We start from the raw sequence: 23195 nt of genomic DNA on the forward strand, positions 1-23195 counted from the left end.
CTAACGTTAAACCATCCCTATAGGTCAGTATAATGTGTGAATCAACCTATTACTACTCAATCAAGAGTTTGTGATTAAAATATTCTGGCTTAGTGCAGTGTGTGATCCCAGCCATCAGCTTGGGTTTTCCTAGCATGCTACATTAATATATGATTGGCTTATAGTTTGTGGTTGTGTGTTGTGCAGACTCAACCATGTGGTTACTTTATGGTTCAATGTGTTATATGAACCAAGCCATTGGATTAATTCAGTAAACTGTGATTCAGCTAACCATGGATTAGTATGTTATGAAAAAAAGTCATGAATTATAAAAATCTTAACATTCAACCAATTCATTGGAATTGTTCAGATGATTATTATTCAGATCTGCTCAATTTATAAGTTTTTTTAAAAAAATGCAAAGTATGCATCACAACTTATGTCACTTATTTATAAAGACTGGGGTTACCCTTTTGTTTAGAGGACTCTTAGTGACAAGCTTGAGTCACCTCTGCCTTTATTAGAGCCAAATTAATATCTGCTCATACTCCTAATATTTCCTATTAAGAATGGAAGGAAATACTGTCTCATGTGTCCTGGCACATATTCTGATAAAAATTGTTATTGAGAACATGGAAGCTTGATGATATATTGTAAACGTGATTTGGTCTAGTATGAATTTTTGGCTTTTTTTTTTTTTAGCCAAGTAAGTTACTTTCACATTTAGCAAATGATACAATGCACATACAAAGACACACACATCTCTGGATTGTGTGCTGAGTAAATGCCATTCCTGCTTCATAATTGCAGCCTTTTCCCTGTTTGAATAACAATTTGCCTGCTCCTAGGAAACCAATGCCCGTATTTCTTCCAGCCAAGGGTCCTATATTACATATTGTTGATGGTAGTTGTCAATGAAGCATATCTCTTCCCTGTTTTTACCTTGATTAGTTTTGAATGCATTTTTGATGGAAGAACAGAAAAGGCTATCAACGCCCATTGCTGGCTTCCTAATCTCTAAACCACAATAAACATGCAATCAACACTGATAGCTAAGAAACTTACTTTCTAGAGGAAAATAAAAGGCATGTTTCAACAGGTGCAAGTCAGTCTCTTATCTGTTTAGCTGGAGAACAGTATCCTAGTAAAAGTAAGTATCTGGGAGAGGTTTCTCTTGTTGATAGCAGAACAAAAAATAATCAGATTATCTTTATTAGCATTTTATATACCTATGAAGGTCAGATACAGTATACACAAGGCAGACCTTTGGTTTGGATGTGCTGAGTTCACTGCATTTTTAGCTTCCTTGGGACAGTTTTGTACCAAATTTACTTCTCTGCTTTAGCTTACATGACTATTTATTCTGGGAAAGCTAGCAGCTTTTAACATGATCCAGTTGCTGCAATGAGAGCCAATATTATGAGAAATATTCTCTGGAAGCAGCAGGCTTCTTCCATATTTAGCTGGACAAACAGCTTGCAAAACCTTCTAGTGGATCAGATAGCTCCCCTACTTTTTATTCTTCTTTACTGGTTGACGCATTCCCTTGCAGGGATCAACACGAGGAACAGCTGACAGATATCACCAAGCATGAAGGAGAAATCAAATTTAAAAGAAACTTACCAGAAAGGATTTTTTAAAAAGACCAGATAAAATATGAGGCTGAATACTGAATGTTTCTGATTTTCCTGGCTCAAAAGATAAATTATTATGGTTATGTTTATACTGCCATGCTGCTAAGAGGCCATCAGAGTGTTGTATGATGAATAAAAAATAAAACAATAAAATCATAAAAACAACAAGGACCACATCCAAATATACGAAAGCATCAATAAAACACTGAAATGACTTTGCCTAACACCAAGTCTAAAGATGAATGACTGGGCTGGCACAAGAAGCTAGATTAAAATCTGGCTAGCTAGTTCATGAGCAGCTGAGTGATTAATTTATTGTTTGGTTTGATGGGCAAGACACACAATTGGATTGATGCTGTAAACCATGGATCAGTTAACAATAGGGTAAGTGAGCTATGCAGTCACAGTGTCTGCACAACAGGATGTATTTGTGATACCTTTTCTATGTGCCGGACAAGCGGGTTTCTGCGAGCACCAATGCTTGAGCTTGTTTGGAAGTTCTAGCAGGGGAACGCTGAAGCCAATTTAGTGGCCTGCTAGAACTGCTGAAATGGAGCAGAGCTGATAGCACAGCTGAGAAGCTGGCACAGAAAAAGACAATGATCTTAGATAGCTTCAGTGAGTATGCCAGAGAAACACAGGTTATTGCTCTTACACATTCAGCCCTCCCAAGCATAAAGAATCACCCACTTAGACAGATTAGGTTAAGAAGTAAAAAAGAATCTTACTGACTTTATTCTTTGTTCTGTTACATCCATCTTGGTGGAAAATAATGAAGTTCCTTTGTTCTTCTTTTCTTTCTAAATACTTGGTTTGCCCTAAACTCTCAGCCCTATTTGCTGCCAAGGGGTGTGTGGAAGAAAGGGGCAGAATCCTTCACCATGGCCCTGATGAACGGAGAGCAGAGCAGCATGCTTGCTTCTCCCTCAGTGGAAGGAGGAGGAAGAGAGAAAGAGAAACTGGGAGTGGCAACAAACAGCTTCCTCGGAGTTGCATTGTGGGACAATGCAATTTACATGTCAATGAAGCATGCTGGATTTGCCAGGACTTCCAACAAAGGCAACTATTGTATACCTGACTGAAAATTGGTACACTCCTAGCTGGGATGGTCATGCTCTTCCACCAAGCGCACAGCTTTGGGAGGGACACCGCATGGAGTGGTGAGGGAGGAAAGGGACACCCACCTGGTCAGCCAAATCAATGCCGGTGATCAGAGGGGTGAGAGATGTCACAGCCAGATTGCCCTCACATCCAAGCAACAAGGTCATCAAAAGTGCTTCTACAGATTTCAATAACTGGATAGGTTCATAATGAGACTAGCTTCCCACATTCTCATTTTACACTTTAATTTGAACCCAGAAAGCAATTGCCAATTAGAGCAGGTCTTTCAGTTTTGGTTAATATGATCTCAATACACTTGGCTGTTTCTAGCTATTCCTCAGCTACAGTCAACCTTCACAGAGAGTAGTAAGAAATATTTGATGCAATCACTGCTACAAAATCAGGGGGACTCATGGAGTGGTCACTGCAGGCACAGTAAACATAGTTTTGCAAACCATTATTTGTTGTTGCTATTCACATTTCCTAAAAACCCCGAGATACAAAATATTTCCATTAGAAGAACTTATCAAACATTTTATGATGCTTTTCTTCTGAACCTGTTGCCTCTTTCCTGTTAGTTAACTGATCCTCTTGGATCCCATGTGCAACTGAATTGTATTGATCCAGAATTATAAGATATAATAAGATAAGACATACTACAGATCATAGCATTTGAAATAAACAAACTGGTAAGGTTATGCTAATAATAACTGTTACTAATATTAGCATATGCAAATACCATATTATTTGAAACCAGCATCCCTCAGTCATATACTCTACTATATAGCATTGTGTTCTACTTTATTGAGTTATTACACTGGAATCCCACCTTTCTTCCAGGGGTATATCCATCCATGGCATGATAAATTAAGCTGAGAGATAGCAACTGGCCCAAGGGTGCCAGTGAGTATCATGGCTGAGTCAGGGTTTGAACGTGGATTCTTGATTCTAATCCACTTTCCCAACCTGGATGCCCTCCTTATGTATGAATGTCCGTTCCACAAAATTCTCAGCAATGCTAATTTTGGCTGAGCAGTTCTGGGAGTTGACATCCATACATCTTGAAAGCCCTATAAATTTAGATAGACAGACAGATGATGAGATAGATAGATAGATAGATAGATAGATAGATAGATAGATAGATAGATAGATAGATAGATAGATAGATAGAGATAGATAGATGATAGACAGACAGACAGACAGACAGACAGACAGAAGGCTATTCTGATCACTATATCACACTGGTTATCTATTACATTAGAGCAGAAAAGTCCCCCCCACCCTCCAAGATAGGGGATTGGGAAATTGTACTTTACTTTTATACAAATGATAATTTCTATGAGGTTGTTCATAAAGCAGAATTCATAGTTGATCACTAGGCTATTTTCTTCCATATGTCATGTTAACATTAACAACCACATTGCTACAAATTGGTGCAGTATAATGGCTGACCACATGACCAATTATTCACTGGGTCTCATTTCAGTTTACAATGCAGCGGTAATAAGGCTGATCTATCTTACATGTTCAATGTGTTATTGAGTTAATATATTTGAAGTACTCAAAATATTTCAGTAAGCTTCATATACATGGTAAGCATTGTTATTAGTATCATCACTAAATGTAGGAATTACTTTTTAATCCTATGCACACTGGATTGGGAGTGATACATAAATCTTAATAGGACTGTGCTGTGAATTGGGAAAGTTGTTGCATTTTGCCTGACTAAGCTGAGGAAATGAAACTTAACTAAATGATGCTTAGCTATTAATGAGACTTTCTTTACCATCTGTATTATTGTGATTACTGAATTGTCACTAAAAGTTAATTTTGCAATTTCTTCTTAGTGCTGGTCAGAAATGAGATATGCATGTGTATATACATCAGGGGACTGACAGTGTTCTGCTGATGGGTCTGGAGGAGCATTTTAAAAAGAGAACTGACATTTCCTGTGCTTGAATGTAATCTGGTATTAGCAAAGACTCCATGTGAAAATAAACAGCAAAGCAGAGTTTTTTACTCATCATACTGTCCTGGCTAAGCAAAGACCATGCCGAGACGAGGAGAAAGTCTCTAGTGTTTTATTTAACTGCTATTGGAGACAGAAAATCCTACCAAACTGAAGAAGCGTGGGAAAACCCAGACAGACAAACCCCAAAACTCAAGGCGGGTCTGCTCTGAGTTTCTTTGAATGACAGCTCAAAGTCTCTAATCTACGCGTGCGTTTTCCCCTCTGGATAGTGGCCCCCTCCTGCTCACGATCCGTCCTCAAGACAGATACAGTATGCCAAATCACTGCATATATTCCAGTTCAAAATGCACTGCTTTAAGGAACCAGCACCCTATGTGTGAATAATTGCCACAGAGGATTAAATGGTTAATTATACTAACAGAGGACAAAAATGTAACTATTGTTAAAAAATTAAACACAACCCAAGGCTTTACGTCTTTGACCAGCATTAGATGCACTGGATCACATTTGGCAATTACACAAACTGCGAATCTCCACATCTGCAGTAAAACATTTCTCTCTCTGTCATAACAAGTTACGTAGTTGGTGGTGATGGAGACAGCTGGCAAATAGTATGCATTGAAGTACAGAGAAGCAATAAGGTCTATAATTCATGCTATTGCAGAACTCCAAAGAAATCACAGATGACACGTTTCTTTTGCTTCCAACAATATTTCTTCCTGTTGTGTTATAATCAGTAAAACCAGGTACTAATCTGCTCTCACCTATAAGAGAGTTAAATTACCTACAGCCAGGTGATCTGATTCAGATCCACATCTGTCTTGCTAAATAGGGAAAACTAAATGTTTTTTTGTTTTTTGGTCTTCTGCAGTTGCTGAAAAATTATCATCTCTGAGTTAAGTTCAGAGAAGCCCCAACACTACCGAGGTAAGTGTGCCTCAATAGTAATACCAACTCTTCCAGAGATTCCTGCAAATGAAAGGATGGCAATGGTAGGAGAACAGAGTGGAGGTCATGAATCGTTAGACTTGAATTGGAGGAAACCAGATCTAAGCTGCAAAAATCTGGAGGATCACTAGATGGCAGCAGTAAGTTAGAGGGTTCTGCATCTCTTTGTCACCATCTAGTGGTCATCTGAATTTTTGCACCTAGCTCTGGTGCAATGGTATGTGGGAATGACCTTGGGAGACAGGAGGAAGAGCTGCAGACTGAACCACTGGCATGTAAAAGATTTCTCAGTTCACAGAAGGAGAAGAGGTGTGGGAAGCATTTCAGAAGGGACCCTCCCTGGTTTTCCAGAGAGTAAAAGGAGAGGAGGGGAGAAATACTTTCAGTCTTGCAAGATTTTGTTAATATAACCTTACAATCAAGATAGAGTTTGTGCTTCTTGCCTGGACTACCTCAAAGGGCTAACATCTGATAACCCTAGTTTAATGCTCCATTCAGATGTGAAGCACGTTGAGTGATCTTGGTCCAATCACTATTTCTCAGAACAATGCACAGGATAGGAGTATTGTGAGAATAAAATCAGCAAGGTGGGAAAGAACTATATATCATACCTTATGCTTCTTGTGGGGGATGATAGAATATAAATGGGGATATAGTATTCCAGATAATGTACTTATTATGTGCTTAACAGGATACTAAAATTATTCTGTTTACCCTCCCCAAAGCCATCAAGATTTACTTTATTAAAATGAAATTTAACTTTAATATAATCTAATTAAATGTATGTAGGAGCAAGCTCAGGTTGCATGATCTCATACAAGGCATTTAAGCAAGAGTGTTGAAATGCCAAGTAGTGATGCATTCAGACAAAATTTCAAAATACTTTTTTTCCAACTGATTCTCAATATGAGTTTAGAATTTCATACATTGCTCTGGTTCTCAGCAATGGTGCATTTCAAAAAACCTTATGACATAAAATAAACAGATGTACACTTACTAGCCAAACAGGCAAAAAAAATATTACAATTTAGTCTAAGTTGGCCTCAGAAGTAATCTTGATTGCCTGCATGTGTGTTTGGATGTGTTCCTGTTAAGTTAAGATCAAATTGATTCTGATCATAAAATTCCTCTTAATCTGTAGGTTGGTGTTTAACACGGCAAGACACTGGAAAACACCTCCTCAACTATCAAATGCTGCTGAAATGATCTGGAAAACTTTAGATTTAATTAATTAAAATAAAAATATATTGGACTTGGCAGGATTAGCAATGAAATGTAAACAAAATGGGCAGTTTATTCAGAGCATTCCTCCTCACTTAATCTTCTTGAAGGCTCATTTTTCAAGCAGTTAGATTTGAATCATCCTAAATTAATACAGCATACTTGAGCTACTGTATCTGCAAGAGTAAATCATAGAACAGTTGCCTACAAAGTGAAAAAAAAATCAGACGTCGACTTGAAAATAAATTTTTTTTTAAACTAATAAAATTAATTACACTGACAGAATAAGCTTATGTGTTTTCCTTAATTTTTAGGGGAAAGTATTCTTCTAAATAAACTTGATTATATAAAATATGTGTTTACTATGTGCATATTTGTACATGGGAGGCAGAGATGTATGCGGCATTTGTACAAATTTGAACCATATGCTTAAAGGTGAATGAAAGCCTCGGTGACAGATTTTCATCTGAAAAACAAATGAATATTTCCTATCTTCAAAGTCCATTTATTTAATGTGTTTTATGGCACTTCTAATATGAGCCCATTCCGATATGAGCTGAGAGTCTGAAAGAGTTCAGTCCCTGGAAGCAGGTGGGCATTTATCATTGTACCATTTCAAAACTAAGTAAGGAGCTTCTGGATAACACTGGTCATAACTGAGAGGTCATCCATAACTCAAAATTACTTGCTTTGCACCCAGCATTTTGCCTCAAAAGTGACAAAATCTTTCATAGGAAGACTTGTGAAGATTTCACTGACGAAGCTGTTTTTTTGCAGAATGAATAGGTAGACCCAAACCCAACTGGACGAGTTCAAAACAGGATTTTGAGAAGAAGAAGCTAAGGGTCAAAGTATAAACAAATAATTCAAGTAATTTAGGGAGGTTTGACAAGAGAAATGGGTAGGCAAAAGGAAGGAATATCTACAGCAGCCTTTCTCAACTTTTTGACCCTGGAGGAACCCTTGAAATATTTTTCAGCCCTCAGGAGACACCTGCACATTCAGGCTCAAATATAGGCCAGAAGTTACAGAATGATTATATTTGTTTCATGGGTAGGCCTGTATAGATGCATTAACAGTGTTGTCAAACTGAAAATAAAGAATGAAACTTGCCTCTTTAATGTGAAGTTGCCCAAATTTGGAATAGTTCTTAAAATAAATCATGATCTCCCAGGGAACCCCTAGAGACCACTCATGGACCCTAGGGTCCCACAGAACCCTGGTTGAGAAACCCTGATCTAGAGGCCTTATATAAATGGATGAAACAATGCCATGTCTGAAATACAGGCCCAAGACACTCTGAAGGCTAGGCAAAAGGTGGAGAAAAGCATATGTTCTCATTTCATGTACATCACTCTTCTAAAATGGATTCAAACTTTAGTGACGATGGTATCTCTGAGAGTTGAAAGCTAGCTTAGAAGATGTAGGTCAGGTGATAGGACACATAAAATTCTCTCCATCATCACCCTGTATCTTCCTTTGGTACCTCTTTAGTCTAGCTCATAGAAAGGATGGGCTTGCTGAAGTGAAAAAGAAAAAAAAAGAGCTTCCTCTTGAAATCTAACCACAAATACAATATAGAAACTATTCTAATGTATCTACTGGCTTCTAGTGCTTGTTAATACTGGTTTAACACATTTATTAATATTAATATTCTGGTGGCTTAAATTCTTCCACACCAGCCAGCCTTTTGAGTAATACTCCATTCCATCTTTCCATTGCTCATGCCCAGTTCAGCATTCAATGGCCATGCAGTGGATTAGTATACTTCCTATTCAAAATCTTTCCCCAATTTTTGTTTTTCATCTCTAACGGGAACAAAGTCAGTAACCCAACATTTCCTTCCTTGGGTAAAAGTTAGCTGGGATAGGGGTCCTTAATCTTTTGGGGCTGGTGGGTGGATTTGGAACTTTGAGAAGAAAGTGTGGGTACCCTGGCAATATGGCCACGGAGAGGGACTTGCCCTTGCACAGAACGGCTTATGTTGAGAATATAACCCCATGTTGGAAAACCATAAAAATGTGGCTTCTTAGGGCAGCCTTGGGAGGGGATCCAGTAATGTTGGGAGCCCCCTGATTTGGGTTGCTCTGTCTGGATGTTTATTGTTCCTCAATGGTGTTTATTGTTCCTCAATAGCATTTATCATTTTCTTTGCTATAGTTAGTTGTCTGTTACAATAATTACTTTCTTCTTTTAACCTTCCTACTGGAAAAAAGGGAATGTAAGTCACTCAGAGTCCCTCTGGATTGGAGCGGCATAAAAACCCCAGTAAATACGTAAGTGAATCAATAAAATATATAAATATCACCCTGATTTACCAGGATGCTAACAATTCCCCCTTCCACATGTTGCTCCTGACCATTCTTATTCACCTTTGTCCTTCTCTTGACAGATGAGCGCCTTTCCAAACAAAGTCACATGCAGCTACCCATAATAGATGTCCTTGGACATAGATACCCTTGGAAGTCCTGATGCTGGAGGTAGAGGCATTTTTAAAATTAAAACATCAGAGCCAGATGAGTTAGGGATCCTGTGACAGCCACTGAGAGGGCAATCCTGGGGTGCCCTGATGCCCTGGTACCATATGCAACATCTAGAAATGGGAATGTTGAGTAGGCTTTCTCTTGGCTTTAGTTCTTCCACTACCAAGTCCTGGTTTCTTGCCATGGCTTTCAAAACAGCACACATACCTTCCTCAGAAGGTAATTAGGATAAATCTCAACTTGCTGATTTCATTTCCCCACACTTATGGGGAATAACAACCTCATTTCACCACACTTATGGGGAAGTTGTCTTAAAACAAAAGCTGTACCACAGATTATTATATTATTTCCTGCAGCAATAGCACTTTAGGAGACAGCAATTCTCTCCCTTTTCAAACCAATCTTAAATATGGATCTGGATGTCTTAAACATCACTCAGTTTCGTAATTTATTCTGGAAGTTTATAATGCCTTGGCCTTTATAATCTTAAGACTCTTCATCGTAGCTTAGCCTCAGCAGTATGTAAATAAATTATATTTATTATATTTTTATAGTATTTTATACACACACACACACACACATTTATTTATTATATATTTAGGAGAAAGGGGTTTCTCTCTCTGTTTTGCTTCTTCCTTTCACTTCTCTTCTAATGTATGTGATTTCCCCCAGAGAAATCCCTTTCTGACTAACCAAGTAAGGCTCTTAGCTAGAGAGTGAATTTACTGTCAGAAAGAAACCAAACTCTAAAGTAATATCACCTCACAAATGGAAACATTCCAAATGAATTTGTTTCTGCAGGATAATTTCCATTTTTACCGTGCTGTGCTTTAGGCATCAGAGCAGGCTGGAATTCAGAATAGCAACAAACCTAAATTGGGGTATCCAAACTCAGTTTCACCTCGTAGAGGAGAGGCTGGAGAAGTAGAATGAAATGAATTGGATTTATGTAGTAATGATGAACATGTTGTTACTAAGATGTATCAAATGTTATTGCAAATGAATTTGGAAGATGAATATGTTAAAGACTGTATGATTCAATGGGCCGAAAACTTTGGATATAATATTATGCTTGATCAATGGGAGAACATGTGGAATAAAGGTTTGAAATTCACGCTGAATTATAACTTGAAAGATATTTTTTTATAAGATGATTTTTTTTCATGTCAGAAGCACCTACCAAGGTCCTCCTGTATTGAAAGAATTTGCCGGTGATGTCACCGTTGGCCGGGGAATGCCCAAGGGGGCTCCTTTCATGTCCCTGTTATTTTCCCACTGAAGTGATACCTATTCATCTACTTGCATTTGCATGCTTTCAAACTGCTAGGTTAGCAGGAGCTGGGACAAGTTGATAGGAGCTCGCTCCATCACGCGGCTTGTGCTCTCAGGTTTTGAGCTGCTGAGCTGCCAACCTTAATGGTCCTCTGACTCAGCGTCTTAACCAGTGAGCCACCGTGGCCCCTTTATAAGATGATGTACTGTTGGTATTTAATATCTAACATCAATATCAGGTGATAAGTTGGCAAAGACGTATAAAGGGGTATCAAATGTGTGTTGGAAATACTCCCAAGGTGAAAGTACCTTTTATCACCTCTGGTGGACTTGTGACAAAGCTAAGAAATATTGGGAGCAAATGTGTATTATAGACCAAAAGATTCTTAAAATGAATGTACAATTTAAACCAGAACTTTTCCTTTTGGGCTTGATGGATAAACAACTTGAAGCAAAATTTGGGACTTTGTTTCTGTATATGACAACAGCGGCAAGACTTTTGTATGTGCAAAGGTGGAAGGATATACAAATTCCCACCATGGAAGAATGGATGGTGAAATTACTGGAATTGGCAGAGATGGAAAAACTGACAGCATTGATAAGAGAAAACACTTTGACTGGATTTGTTTCTATGTGGAAACCGCTTTCAGACTATTTGCTTGTATCTGAAAAAAATAAAGTTTTGATTTTGGATTTTGATGATTAGGTTGTTCCTGCTTATGGAAATAATGTTGATTAAGGTTTGATTTAGAGTAAGAGATTAATGTATTATATATTTAAATTTATATCTGCGTTGGAGAGGGTCAGAAGTCACTTCCTTTGTACTTCTAATTATTTCTGTACTTTTTTAGTTTATCTTTTTTCTTTTAGTTCTTTCTTCAATCCTATCCACTCTTCATATTTTATTTGTATTTTGAAACTCTAATAGAATCTTAAAAAAAAAAAGAGGAGTAGAATGAAAGACTGTGATTTTGGGAAACAGGCTATTGAATGAGAGGTAAAAAGCATTAAGCAAGAAAGTGTTATCTCGAGAGAACAGAACAAGAAGGGAAAGGCGTGTTAAGTTCTTTAGTCAGAAAGAAAGACCAGGAGCTCAGTAAGTATTGAAAGCTGGCAGGAACTGGGGATGTGTGAGAGAGGGAAGCATTCTGGGAGAATGGGAACTTCAACTTCCGCTTGAATGGGAACTTCAGGTTAATCATATGCTAGTATCTGTAAGAGGGAACTCCCATTTGCAACGTACAGGTTTTCTCTCCCTTCTCAAGATGAAGTTTGTTTTATTTACTTAAGCAGGACACTAGAGCCCTTCAGTCTTCAAACACTTCGTTACGGGTTTGCAAAGCCAGGTGAAGCACACGTGGGCCTATTCAGCAAGACCCCACTATAAAGGAAACAGGGTGTGAATGGTAAATTGCAACTTCAGCTAGCTCTCGTTGCTCTGACCAGCTTCCTCTTGAAATCTAACCACAAATACAATATAGAAACTATTCTAATGTATCTACTGGCTTCTAGTGCTTGTTAATACTGGTTTAACACATTTATTAATATTAATATTCTGGTGGCTTAAATTCTTCCACACCAGCCAGCCTTTTGAGTAATACTCCATTCCATCTTTCCATTGCTCATGCCCAGTTCAGCATTCAATGGCCATGCAGTGGATTACTGATCTGTTCTTTATTATTCTATTAGATTTTTTCCCCCCATGTATATTTCTGCCAATCTTAGGGCTTCCTGGAGCATGCTGCTAGCCCACCCACCCTTTCTTATCCTTAGTGGTCCTACTTTGCCTGTAATTCTGTCAGTACTTAACATGCAGAGTTCTCTACAGTATTAGAATAAGTGACGTATACCTGCAAGTTGAGTTTCCTTCTGAATTCGACATTATCTTTAGGTGTATCTGAGGCTATGAGTACCTTTTCCAAGCAGTTCTAGGGGGGGAAACTGAGTTGGTCTGTTACCCACTTTTTAAATATATATTATATTTTGGTTGCTTTTATATCTGTTTTTAAGTTCTCGTAGTTTGATTTTAATTTCTGTTCCTGTCAGCTGTTTCAATTTTAAAACACATGGTGTATTTCATAGAAATTATAGAGTTGAAGGGGCTGTTTAGGTCATTGGTTTCAAAACTGAAGCTTCCCTGGCAGATGATTGACCAGATTCTCCTTAAAGACGTCCAATAAAAAGAGTTGAAAATTCCTAAGAAATTGGATCTACTGTGGAGTTGTTCTTACTTTTTAGGAAGACTTTCCTAACATTCAAACAAGACCTGATTTCCTCTAACCGAAGACCATAATTCCATGAGCAACATCTACAGTGTAGGGGTGGAGGGGGTGTGCGTGTCAAACAAATCAGACTAACTAAAGCAATGTCAGACCAACACAATACAAGTCGCATCCTTTTGTACATGTGTTGTGATGTTCCATAAGGGTGGAGGGTATAACACAACACTGCTTTCATCATCCATAGGAGAGGCCATGGCTTTCTTCTGTATTGCATTTCTTCAAAGAGATGTTATCATGTCTCTAAATCTCATTTGTTCAATGCTTCACAGTTCCCTCAATCTTTGGCTCCTTCATCTTCCTGCTGAGACAATTTCACTTAGCATGAACAAAGCTTCCTAAAAGTATAGCACCCAGAACTTTGTGGGACATCAAATTTCAAGCTACGGTGCAGTACTTTAAGGTAGAAAAACACTGAATAAAGTGGTATTAGGCATTCCTAAGATTTAAAAACTACACTAAAAACTGTCTCTCTCTCTCTCTCTCTTGCACCCATATCATTGCACTGCTAATTTATATCTCATATTCATCTTGGGATTCAGTACAATTTTTAGGCGCTATTCCACCAGAACTCTTCCCAAACCAAATATCCCCATCATTTTATGTCAGATCTTATGTAATCTTACTTTTTAAAAAATTCAGCTCCTATGTGTAATTCCCATGAGTACCTACAGTATATCCATATCCATATATATCATCTATATCTATGCATCATCTATTGCCCCTGAGGTTCTGAGTGCTTGAGATGTCTCCCATTCAATCCCAAAATACATCTTTCTGACCTCCACCAAAAGGTCATCTCATAAGTACAGTAAAGCCACATTGACATTGGAAGCACATACAATAAAAAGTACTGGCTTAATCATGTCTTTGAGTTTTTAGTGAGGAAGATTTAATGGGCTAAGATTTAGTGGGTTTAAAACTGAAAGCAATTTTGGAAATGTCTCCTTTGTGGGTTTTAGTGATATGATATTTTGGTAGGAAAATACTGAGTGTAGGATGGAAAGTAAAAAGATATTCCAAGTCTGGCTGGAAAAAATTTAAATGCCTCATGGAAAGAACAGTCTTCTGAAACTATCTGCCATTAGGCAAATGACATTCAGAAAAGCCTATTACCTGTAAACGTGCATGTGTCAGGGTCAGTCTCGCTTCGCAATAAGACACAGACTCACTTAATGGGTATTAAGGATTTCTGGTTTATTGGAATGATGGCTGACAGAACGAAAAACGGGAACGGGGGTTGTGGTGTGGAGGTGCCCCTTTTATACCCTCTCGTAGGGCCCCGGGCTCCTCCACCCTTCATTGTCCCAATCCCTCTTGATGGGATCCTTGATGGCTGCATGGGCGTTTTCCCGGTGTCTTCCTTTGTCCCCTCGAATCGGGAGTGTCCTCCAGGGCACCAGGTGCGGCTTATCTCTGCTCGTCCGATGTCCTTCTTTTCAGCCGTCTATGGGTCCATGGGTGTGGGTACTTTGGGTGCTTGTTTTAATCCCTGGTTTAATTATCTTCTTCCTCTATTCCTTGATGATCATGATCTACGTTGTGAGGCTCTTTTGTGCCTTGCAACGAGGTCATGACAGCATGTGATAATGCTAATCCTGGTTCTCAGAATATGATCCATTACATCAATCTGTCCACCCATCCATCCACCCATCTGTCCATCCATCCCCATCATGCTCTTCCCTTTTAGGGTAAGCAACTTTATGCAATGCATAAAAATGGAGTTTGAAATAATAAACCAAATAAATTAGTGTCAGGAGATAGGAGAAAAGTAAATAACTACAGGTAGTCCTCATTTAGCAATTGCAATTGGTTCTGGCAACTTGATCATTAAGCGAAGCAGTCACTAAATGAAAATCACATGACTGCGATCGTGCTTACAATTTTACTTCAGCTTTCCTTTGCTTCTTGCTATTTCCTTCAGCTCAAGGGTTAGGGAAAGTTTCCAGAACTTGTCTCATGAGTAAGCAGATAAAAGGGCAAATTTTATAGCCCTTTTCTTACTCCCTCACCCTTTGGAATGCTCACCCCGGCGCTGGGATAATTAGCAGGAAGGGAATTAATGTTTCTATTTACATTCTTTGGAGAGGAAGGGATTACAAGAGAGTAAGCAGGCACACCGAAAGGAATGCACTAGCGCTGGCTGTTTGCCTGTTGCTCTTGCAGCTGCAAGCTGTGAGCCCCTTAGGAGGCAAGCAAAGCCTTCAGCGCTAAACTAATCAGGGCCTTGTCAATTTCAGATAGCAGGGTGAGCCTGCCAGAAGGTTCTAATCAACTAATTATGGTCACAGAGCTGAGCTTGTTAACTGGCGATAAGTGCCTTTTGGGGGAAGCCCTGAACTATGGGGAAAAGCAGCTCAGGAAGAGATAGTTTGTTTAAACAATCTCTCTGCCCTGCGAGGGGGCACAAAAGAGGGAAAAAAAGGTCAGGCACAGAACAACGCACTATCGTACTAGCTGGGTGTCATGGCAAACATGTGACACAGAGGGATGCTGCGAAGGTCTTGAGTAGACTTACACTTAAACTACATGTTTGGGAAAAAGAGACCTTCTAAGTAGATACTCATCACATAATCATCATACTCATTCTTGGGTCTCTGAATGGCTTGATAATTTTTTGTGCTATCTCATCTCCGCCCCACCCATCCATTCATGTCACCTAATATAATAACTTTCCCTTTGGATCATATTCATTCAGAATGTTTTCCCCCTGGTGTGGTTTCTTCATTATCACTATTCACTAGAACATATTAGGCAACTAACACCACCCTATGGATTCCTACTTTCATGTGCAACCATAACAACTTAGAAGACACTAATTCATACTTTCATACATTTTAGCTCTCTCAGGAATTTTTAAGCCAACCTGTTCAGTTCCATACATGTGGTCATCAGTTCCTCTACAAGAGCAGACCACTTTCAATCAGATTTATTACAGCCTTCCCCTTTCTCTTGGTTTCACAGATACACAGCTCATTTCATTTCACTTCACACTGAACCACAGTCTAATTAAGCATATTTGAGACTTAGTGTGTTATACATACCCAATCAGGATGATTAGTTTATGGTTGTATTTTTACAGCCCTGAAAATTGGGCCTCTTGTGAGAAAACTGAAGCCAGTTTAGTGGCCTGCTAGGACCAACTGAATTGGAGCAGAGCTTATAACACAGTTGAGAAGCTGGCACAGAAAATTACCTTAGATAGCTTCAGTGAGCATGCCAGAGAAACACAGGTGATTGATCTTACACATTCAGCCCTCCCAACATAAAGAATCACACTCTTAGACACATTAGGTTGAGATAAGGAAAAGAATTCTTACTGACTTTATTGTTGCTTGTGTTACATCCATCTTGGTGGAAAAGATGAAGTTCCTTTGTTCTTTTTTTCTTTCTAAATTCTTAGTTTTGCCCTAAACCCTCAGCCCTACAGCTGCCAAGAGGAATTCCTAGTGGAAAAAAGGCGAATTCCAGGCCCACCACATGGTGCCCAGAATGGAGGAGAGCACCACACATCCATGTGCTTGCTTCTGGTGGAGAAGAAGGAAGAGAGGAAGTGGGAATGGCAACAAACAGATTCCTCAGAGTTGCATTGTGGGACAACTCAATTTACATGTTAATTCACATGCAAATGAGGCGTGCTGGATTTGCCAGAACTTCCAACAAAAACCATAAATAAGCATGCTGCATGAACACACCCAACATGAAGCATCTGGTATAGGAGTTAGCAGTATAGGGACAGGTCTGTGTATATGTGCCTTAACTATGGGGATGAGTATGTTTAAGAGAAAGGGGAAGGAAGGGAGACTTAATGACTTAGTTTGTAGGCAAGTAATCCTGAATGGAAGAAATTACTAACTGTGGCTGGTGATTCTTGTTGATGAGCAATGTGAACTGCAGATAAAGTCTGGGAGAGAGAACTTCGGAGTCAAAGAAGTGGGCTTGTGCTTTGAGGCACAAACCTCACATCTGCCTTATGTTCCGGATCTATTATGTTTTAGCATCATCAATTTGCTTTTCTGAGAAACTGATTTCTGGTTCAATTCTCATAGGCTTGTATTTTGTAACTCAGCTCTGCCATATAATCATGGCCTTGAGAAATTACCTTTCTTTTATGCTGAGCAGTTTTGATGAAATATATTAACATAGCAATGAAAATATTTTCAAATAAATAGTTTCATGCTGTGAGGCTCATGCCCCATTTTTTTGCCTTGGACAAGTTACTTGTTTTTTAGTCATTTTTCATTTCTGTGAAATGGGTGTTTTATGTCTGGTCATACTGTGATGGAAAGCAGTTGGGTGTAGTGATTCATGGCACAGCATTAGACCCTAAGGTATTGTCAGTTCTAGTCCTGACTTAGGCCTGAAAGCCAGCTGAATAGTCAGTCCCTCTCGAACTCAGGAAGAAGGTACGGTACTGGCAAGACACTTCTGAAAATGTTGCCAAGAAAACCTCATGGACTTGTTCTCACAGTTGCCAGGAGTCAGGGCTAACTCAATGGACCATAATGACAACAAATCATGACGGGAGCCGTTCTGTAAATGAACAAATCCTCTCCATGTTAGCCATTATGTAAGGCAGTGAGAAAACTTTTTCAAAACTTGAATGCGCCTACCTTTTTGAGAGTTTGAGGACTTCTGAATGTAACCAGCTGTTCTGGAGGTGGAACGGAGCTTCTTTTTGGCTTCTTCCACATACCTACATAAAGACTGGAAAAGGCCAAGTATTCAATAGCCAGCTGATTCCCTTGACAGTAGAACAGAGCTTCTTTTACTCTATACTCTAAAACAGTGTTCCTCAACCTTGGCACGTTTAAGATGGGTGGACTTCAATTCCCAGAATTCCCCAGCCAGCAAGAGGAATTGAAGTCCACCCATCTTAGACGTGCCAAGGTTGAGGGACACTGCTCTACACATTTAGCAATCTAAATACAAGCATAACTCTCAGGCATTTGGTATGACCAGGGTCATAAATCAAGCAATGAGAAGTAAGGTGTTTCCTGGAAGAAGTCTTTTCCAATTTCCATATAATATCCATGTTCCTGAATGATATCAACGCAGAAGAGGCTAATATTTTGGATGTGAACAGTATTTCAGAAGGATAGGAAACAAATGAATAAAAGTTTAAAAATGCAGTGCTGGAAAATTATAAGAAAATCTAGCCCAAACTAAAAGCCAAATCCCTGCTTAAGCTCGTTTATTGCACTATTTTGTCTTGGAGAGGTAATAATTGTAAGCTTTCAATTAACTTTTAGATGTAAACCCATTTTTCACTTATTAGCACAGCTTCTCCAATGAACTCATTTGTATCTCCTTTTTTTCTACAAAAAAATAAAGATGTACTTCTTGGCAATGCTGTCTTTGACAAAAATTCGATAAAGCTATTTTCCCTTTATTACAAGAGAAAATATATACCTTGGCATTTTGGTATTATTTGCACACAATCCTTTACAAAGAATGCATAATATAATTCATTGTGACATCCAGGTCAGGATGAAAAGATATGTAACAATAGGATTTATCTCCAATCAAAATCAATAAAGTAATTTTCCAGGGCAGCTTCTCTGTTTTACCATATGGCACAAAAGTATTGATTTGTGCTAAGCGGTGGTATATCAGGGTTTGGGAAAAAATAAAAGAGATATTTAAATTGAACATTAGAGGTCCCCCCTTTTTTTTTTTGCAGAGGAATATCTGCTGCTAGATGAGATATTCCTATAATTTTCCATGGTTCATATAAATATTCATTTACATTAGGACTTTTGCTACTATATTTGTTTTTTTTTATCATGTCCTTTATGTTTTGCACTTTATATATTTTGTGCCTTTGAGTCACTCTTGACTACTGATGTTTACATGGACAAGTCCATGTAGTTTTTATATTTATTATTATTATTATTAAAAATTAAGATTCAAAACACTTACTTCCACTAAGGTTTATGTCTGGCCTGTCAGACGTACACCCCAAGTTTAATGTTTTGGTGAAAACTAGAATCTAGTTTATAGGAACTTTTTATTATTATTTAATTTATTTAAAAGTTATCTGCACTCCCTCTCATGCAGCACATCTCCAAGCAGTATACAGTAACATAATACATTTGATACAACTTAAAAAAAAAAACAGTTGATACAACTCTTTTAAAAAGAGTCTATTTGCAGTACGGCTCCCGTGAGAAGGTGTGTGAAAATATTTTCAGTATTTTTGGGTATTTCAGCAAAATACATGCAGCTGGTTTGTAAATATGTAATTTAAACGTTTTGCCTTGATTTATGAGACAGCAGCCAATGTTTAATTGGGGTGCTCTGGGCTTAGGGAGATGAATGACAAAGTAGAAATCACCTGTTTTGCAGGTGTTTTGCACTGTATTCCAGTGAGGCTCCCTCAGTGGAATGATTCACAAATGGGGATTTGAATTTGGGGGGTTGGCTGGTAATTCGAAGCTTCTTGAGAAGTATCAATTGATTGGTGGTTGGGGATGGTGCCAACCTTATTCCAATTGGACAGCCTCAAATCCCACACAGATTATAAAGTGCGAGGCAAACCGCACTTCTGAACCACTGTGCAGGAACCTAAGGCAAAACATCAGAAAAAATGTGATCTCTACTTCAGCAGTGATCTCCCCAACCCTGAAGAACCCCAACTAACGTTATGTACAATGAACCTGGGCTACTAGGCTCCGGAGAAATCCTTAAGTGGCCAATGTGTCTGTACAAGTGAAACTGGTTCGCCAGAAGGATAAGGCAATGTATGTATTTTGAACACTGCATGGGAAAGCATTGAAAAGGAAAAGGTTAGGGCAGGGTTTCTCAACCTTAGCAACTGTAAGATATGTCAGCAACTTGAAGATGCTGGTTGGGAATTCTGGGAGTTGAAGTCCACACATCTTAAAGTTGCTAAGGTTGAGAAACCCTGGGTTAGGGGAACCAGCTTCTTGCTCACCTAGATTCTTTAAAAGACTATAAACAGTATTTTCTCTAAAGGTGAGGATTTGTGCAAGGACAGTGACCTTGGGCTAGTCACTCTCTCTCAGCCCTAGGAAGTAGGCAATGGCAAACCACCTCTGAAGATCCTTGCCAAGAAAACTGCAGGGACTTGTCCAGGCAGTCTCCAAGAACTGGACATGATTGAATGGATTAAAAAAAAAAAGACTTTATGGGCTGGGTTTGGGTTTTTTGGCGGGGCTGTCAGCTGACTTTAACTCCTCCAAGTCTTTCATTCCAAGGCTTGTATATTTGTGTATTTTCATATATATTTTCTACTTTATAAACATCCTTGATTGTGGAAACACTGAGCTGACAGCGCATTGTAGCAACTGGTACTTCTTAATATTCCCAGTCCAGATAGGAGAGAAGGAAAAAAGAACTAACTCTGGTCCAATAAGCAAAAAAAAAAAAAGCTTCAAAACCACAGACAATTGAGGACTTTTTCATACCCAAAGAATACATTCCATACAGTAAATGAAAATGAATCATTTTTATTAAGTAATCAGTCTGAGCCAAAAATGATATTAGATCCTGGGGAGGAGGATATAGAAACTGCCCTTACCTGCCTGGACATTAACTCCATTTTAACTAGTCCGGAGATAATTAATATAATCCCTCCGGAGATCAGATTGGCCTCGTCCCTGTTGGCCTTCTGTAAGACTTGGCCGTGTGATTGAGCCCTGGGTGTGTGACGGAGCCTGCCTCCTATGTTGAACTGGTATTTGACTGATGTTTTTCTAATTTTTCCCAGCTGCTGTGTGTTTTATGTTTTTTCTATATGTTTTACATTTTTAAAATATTTTTATACACCCAGAGTCATGTATTTGCAATAGGCAACCATCTAACTTTAATAAATAAATAATCCCCAGTGAAGAAGGCAATACTCCTAAGAACTCTACAGAGCTTGTAACTAGACAGTGCCTCTTCATTGCAGATACAATGGCTCTGATATTACAGAACTTGCAAGATATTAATGAGATGCTAAGTAAGTTACAACAGACGTTAAGCTACACTCGGGCCCACCATAAGGGAGAGCTGACTAAGAAACTAGTCAGAAAGAGAATGAAGTACCAGACTGCTGCAGAAATAGAAGTGAAGTCAACAAGAAATGCCAACTGTCTTTTCTCTCTCATAAAACAAGCTGTCCCTTCACCTGAGTTTTGCAAACAGCCCAAATAATGCTTTCTGTTATAAATAATAAAATGAACAAGCCAACAAGCTGTTATTTTCTACTAAGCCAACTACTTTGTATTGGCATGTCACAAACTGGCATCAGGAGAATTGAGTGGCTTCCTAAGAACTCTAATGGACAGAGAATTTTAATTAAATGGAATGACCCAACTACTATAAATGCTAAATAAAATGAGAAAATAATCTGAAATTTTGTGAAATCTACTGAGGCCGAGTGTTAAAGGAACTTGTTTTAAGTCCATTATTATCTGAAAGGAAAGGTGGGCATGGGGCCAGATAAGTTAATTATGAGGCAAGTCATATCTGTGATGATAGCTTTGAACAAAGAAAGCAAGGCTACTTGCAATGAATGAATAACCTTGTAATTAGTGGAGATGATGATGGAGAAATGAACGTGAAAAATGCATTTAGTCAACTTCCAAAGAAAGATCAGACATTGCCCCAATATTACATGATTTAAAACAAAATCTATTGGGGCTATATGTTGATATGGAATCATTTAACTCTTCAACATCAACTGGCCTTCCAATACATAGTATGAAGGAACATAACAACTACCCTCAAAAACTCTGAAGTATCTCAAGGCCTAGTCTGCCAGTAACCTTCTCTTCTGACTCTCAACCAATAGCATCATGTGCAGGAAGCAATTTTGACCAACCAATATTGAGAACTAACAGTGTTAGTAAAAACGAATGGCTAACAGCATAACGAATTCTAGCTAGCAACAAATACATAAGGCAGGAAGCTCATCCTAAAACTCATAACCTTTTTTTAAATAATCCATATGTTTTATTGTTAAATACTGAAATACAAAGAAAGTAGAGAAAAAGCAAGAAAAAAGAAAAAATATTACTTCATTTAGATTGAAAAAAGTAAAAAACAAAACAAAATATAAATTACTTTCTAGTGATATATCTTCCCCTTCCCTTCATTTGTATCTCCAACCACTTGTTGTTTATTCGTTTAGTCGCTTCTGACTCTTCGTGACTTCATGGACCAGCCCACACCAGAGCTTCCTGTCGGTCGTCAACACCCCCAGCTCCCCCAGGGATGAGTCTGTCACCTCTAGAATATCATCCATCCACCTTGCCCTTGGTCGGCCCCTCTTCCTTTTGCCCTCCACTCTCCCCAGCATCAGCACCTTCTCCAGGGTGTCCTGTCTTCTCATTATGTGGCCAAAGTATTTCAGTTTTGCCTTTAATATCATTCCCTCAAGTGAGCAGTCTGGCTTTCTTTCCTGGAGTATGGACTGGTTTGATCTTCTTGCAGCCCAAGGCACTTGCAGAATTTTCCTCCAACACCACAGTTCCAAAGCATCTATCTTCCTTCTCTCAGCCTTCCTTATGGTCCAGCTCTTGCAGCCATATGTTACTACGGGGAACACCATTGCTTTAACTATGCAGACCTTTGTTGTCAGTGTGACAGTTCTCTTAGTGTTAACAGCAAACTGTGTGCCAAACATTTGCATGAGAAACTCATTTATTAGCTAGAGCAACAGCAAGTCTTGTTTAATGAACAAGTGGGCTTCAGGACAGGATGATCAAAGTACAGATCAATGTGTTATCCTAAACCATCTGGCAGGAAAAGATTCCCCTTGATCTTGAGGAGGTTCCCTTTATGCTGCCTTCATTGATTTGAAGAGAGTTTTTGATTCAATCTGTAGAGGAAGATTGTGGTGGAAATTATTAAACGTATCTGCAGATTGCCATCTTATTAGGTTAATTATGATGTTCCAGAAGAATAGGTATGAGAAAGACAGATATACAGCAAGTATAGGCCTTTCACCCACAACTCCCACCGTAAGAGGGATTTTTAAACAAGGTTGAATTCTGGCTCCTTTTTTGTTTAATCTTTATATTAACTCCTTAATTCAAAGCCCTAACAAAAAGTGAACTTCATCCCCCAATGCTACCAAATAAACTAATATCTGTTTTGCTTTACACAGTTGATTATGCAGTCATTCTGTCCCTGACACAAGTTGGCCTTCAGTGTAGTTCATGAGCCTCACCATAGAAGAGAGCCTTAGATGCTTATTGTAGGGAAGAAAAATTAGAAATTATATTGTACTACAAAAGAAGTGGGCAAGTTCACAAAACAATGCATTAATGTATTCCAGGAATGGAAAATGAACAGC

The sequence above is a fragment of the Candoia aspera genome, chromosome 4 (genome assembly GCF_035149785.1).
Source record: "Candoia aspera isolate rCanAsp1 chromosome 4, rCanAsp1.hap2, whole genome shotgun sequence".
NCBI classification, from domain to species: domain Eukaryota; kingdom Metazoa; phylum Chordata; class Lepidosauria; order Squamata; family Boidae; genus Candoia; species Candoia aspera.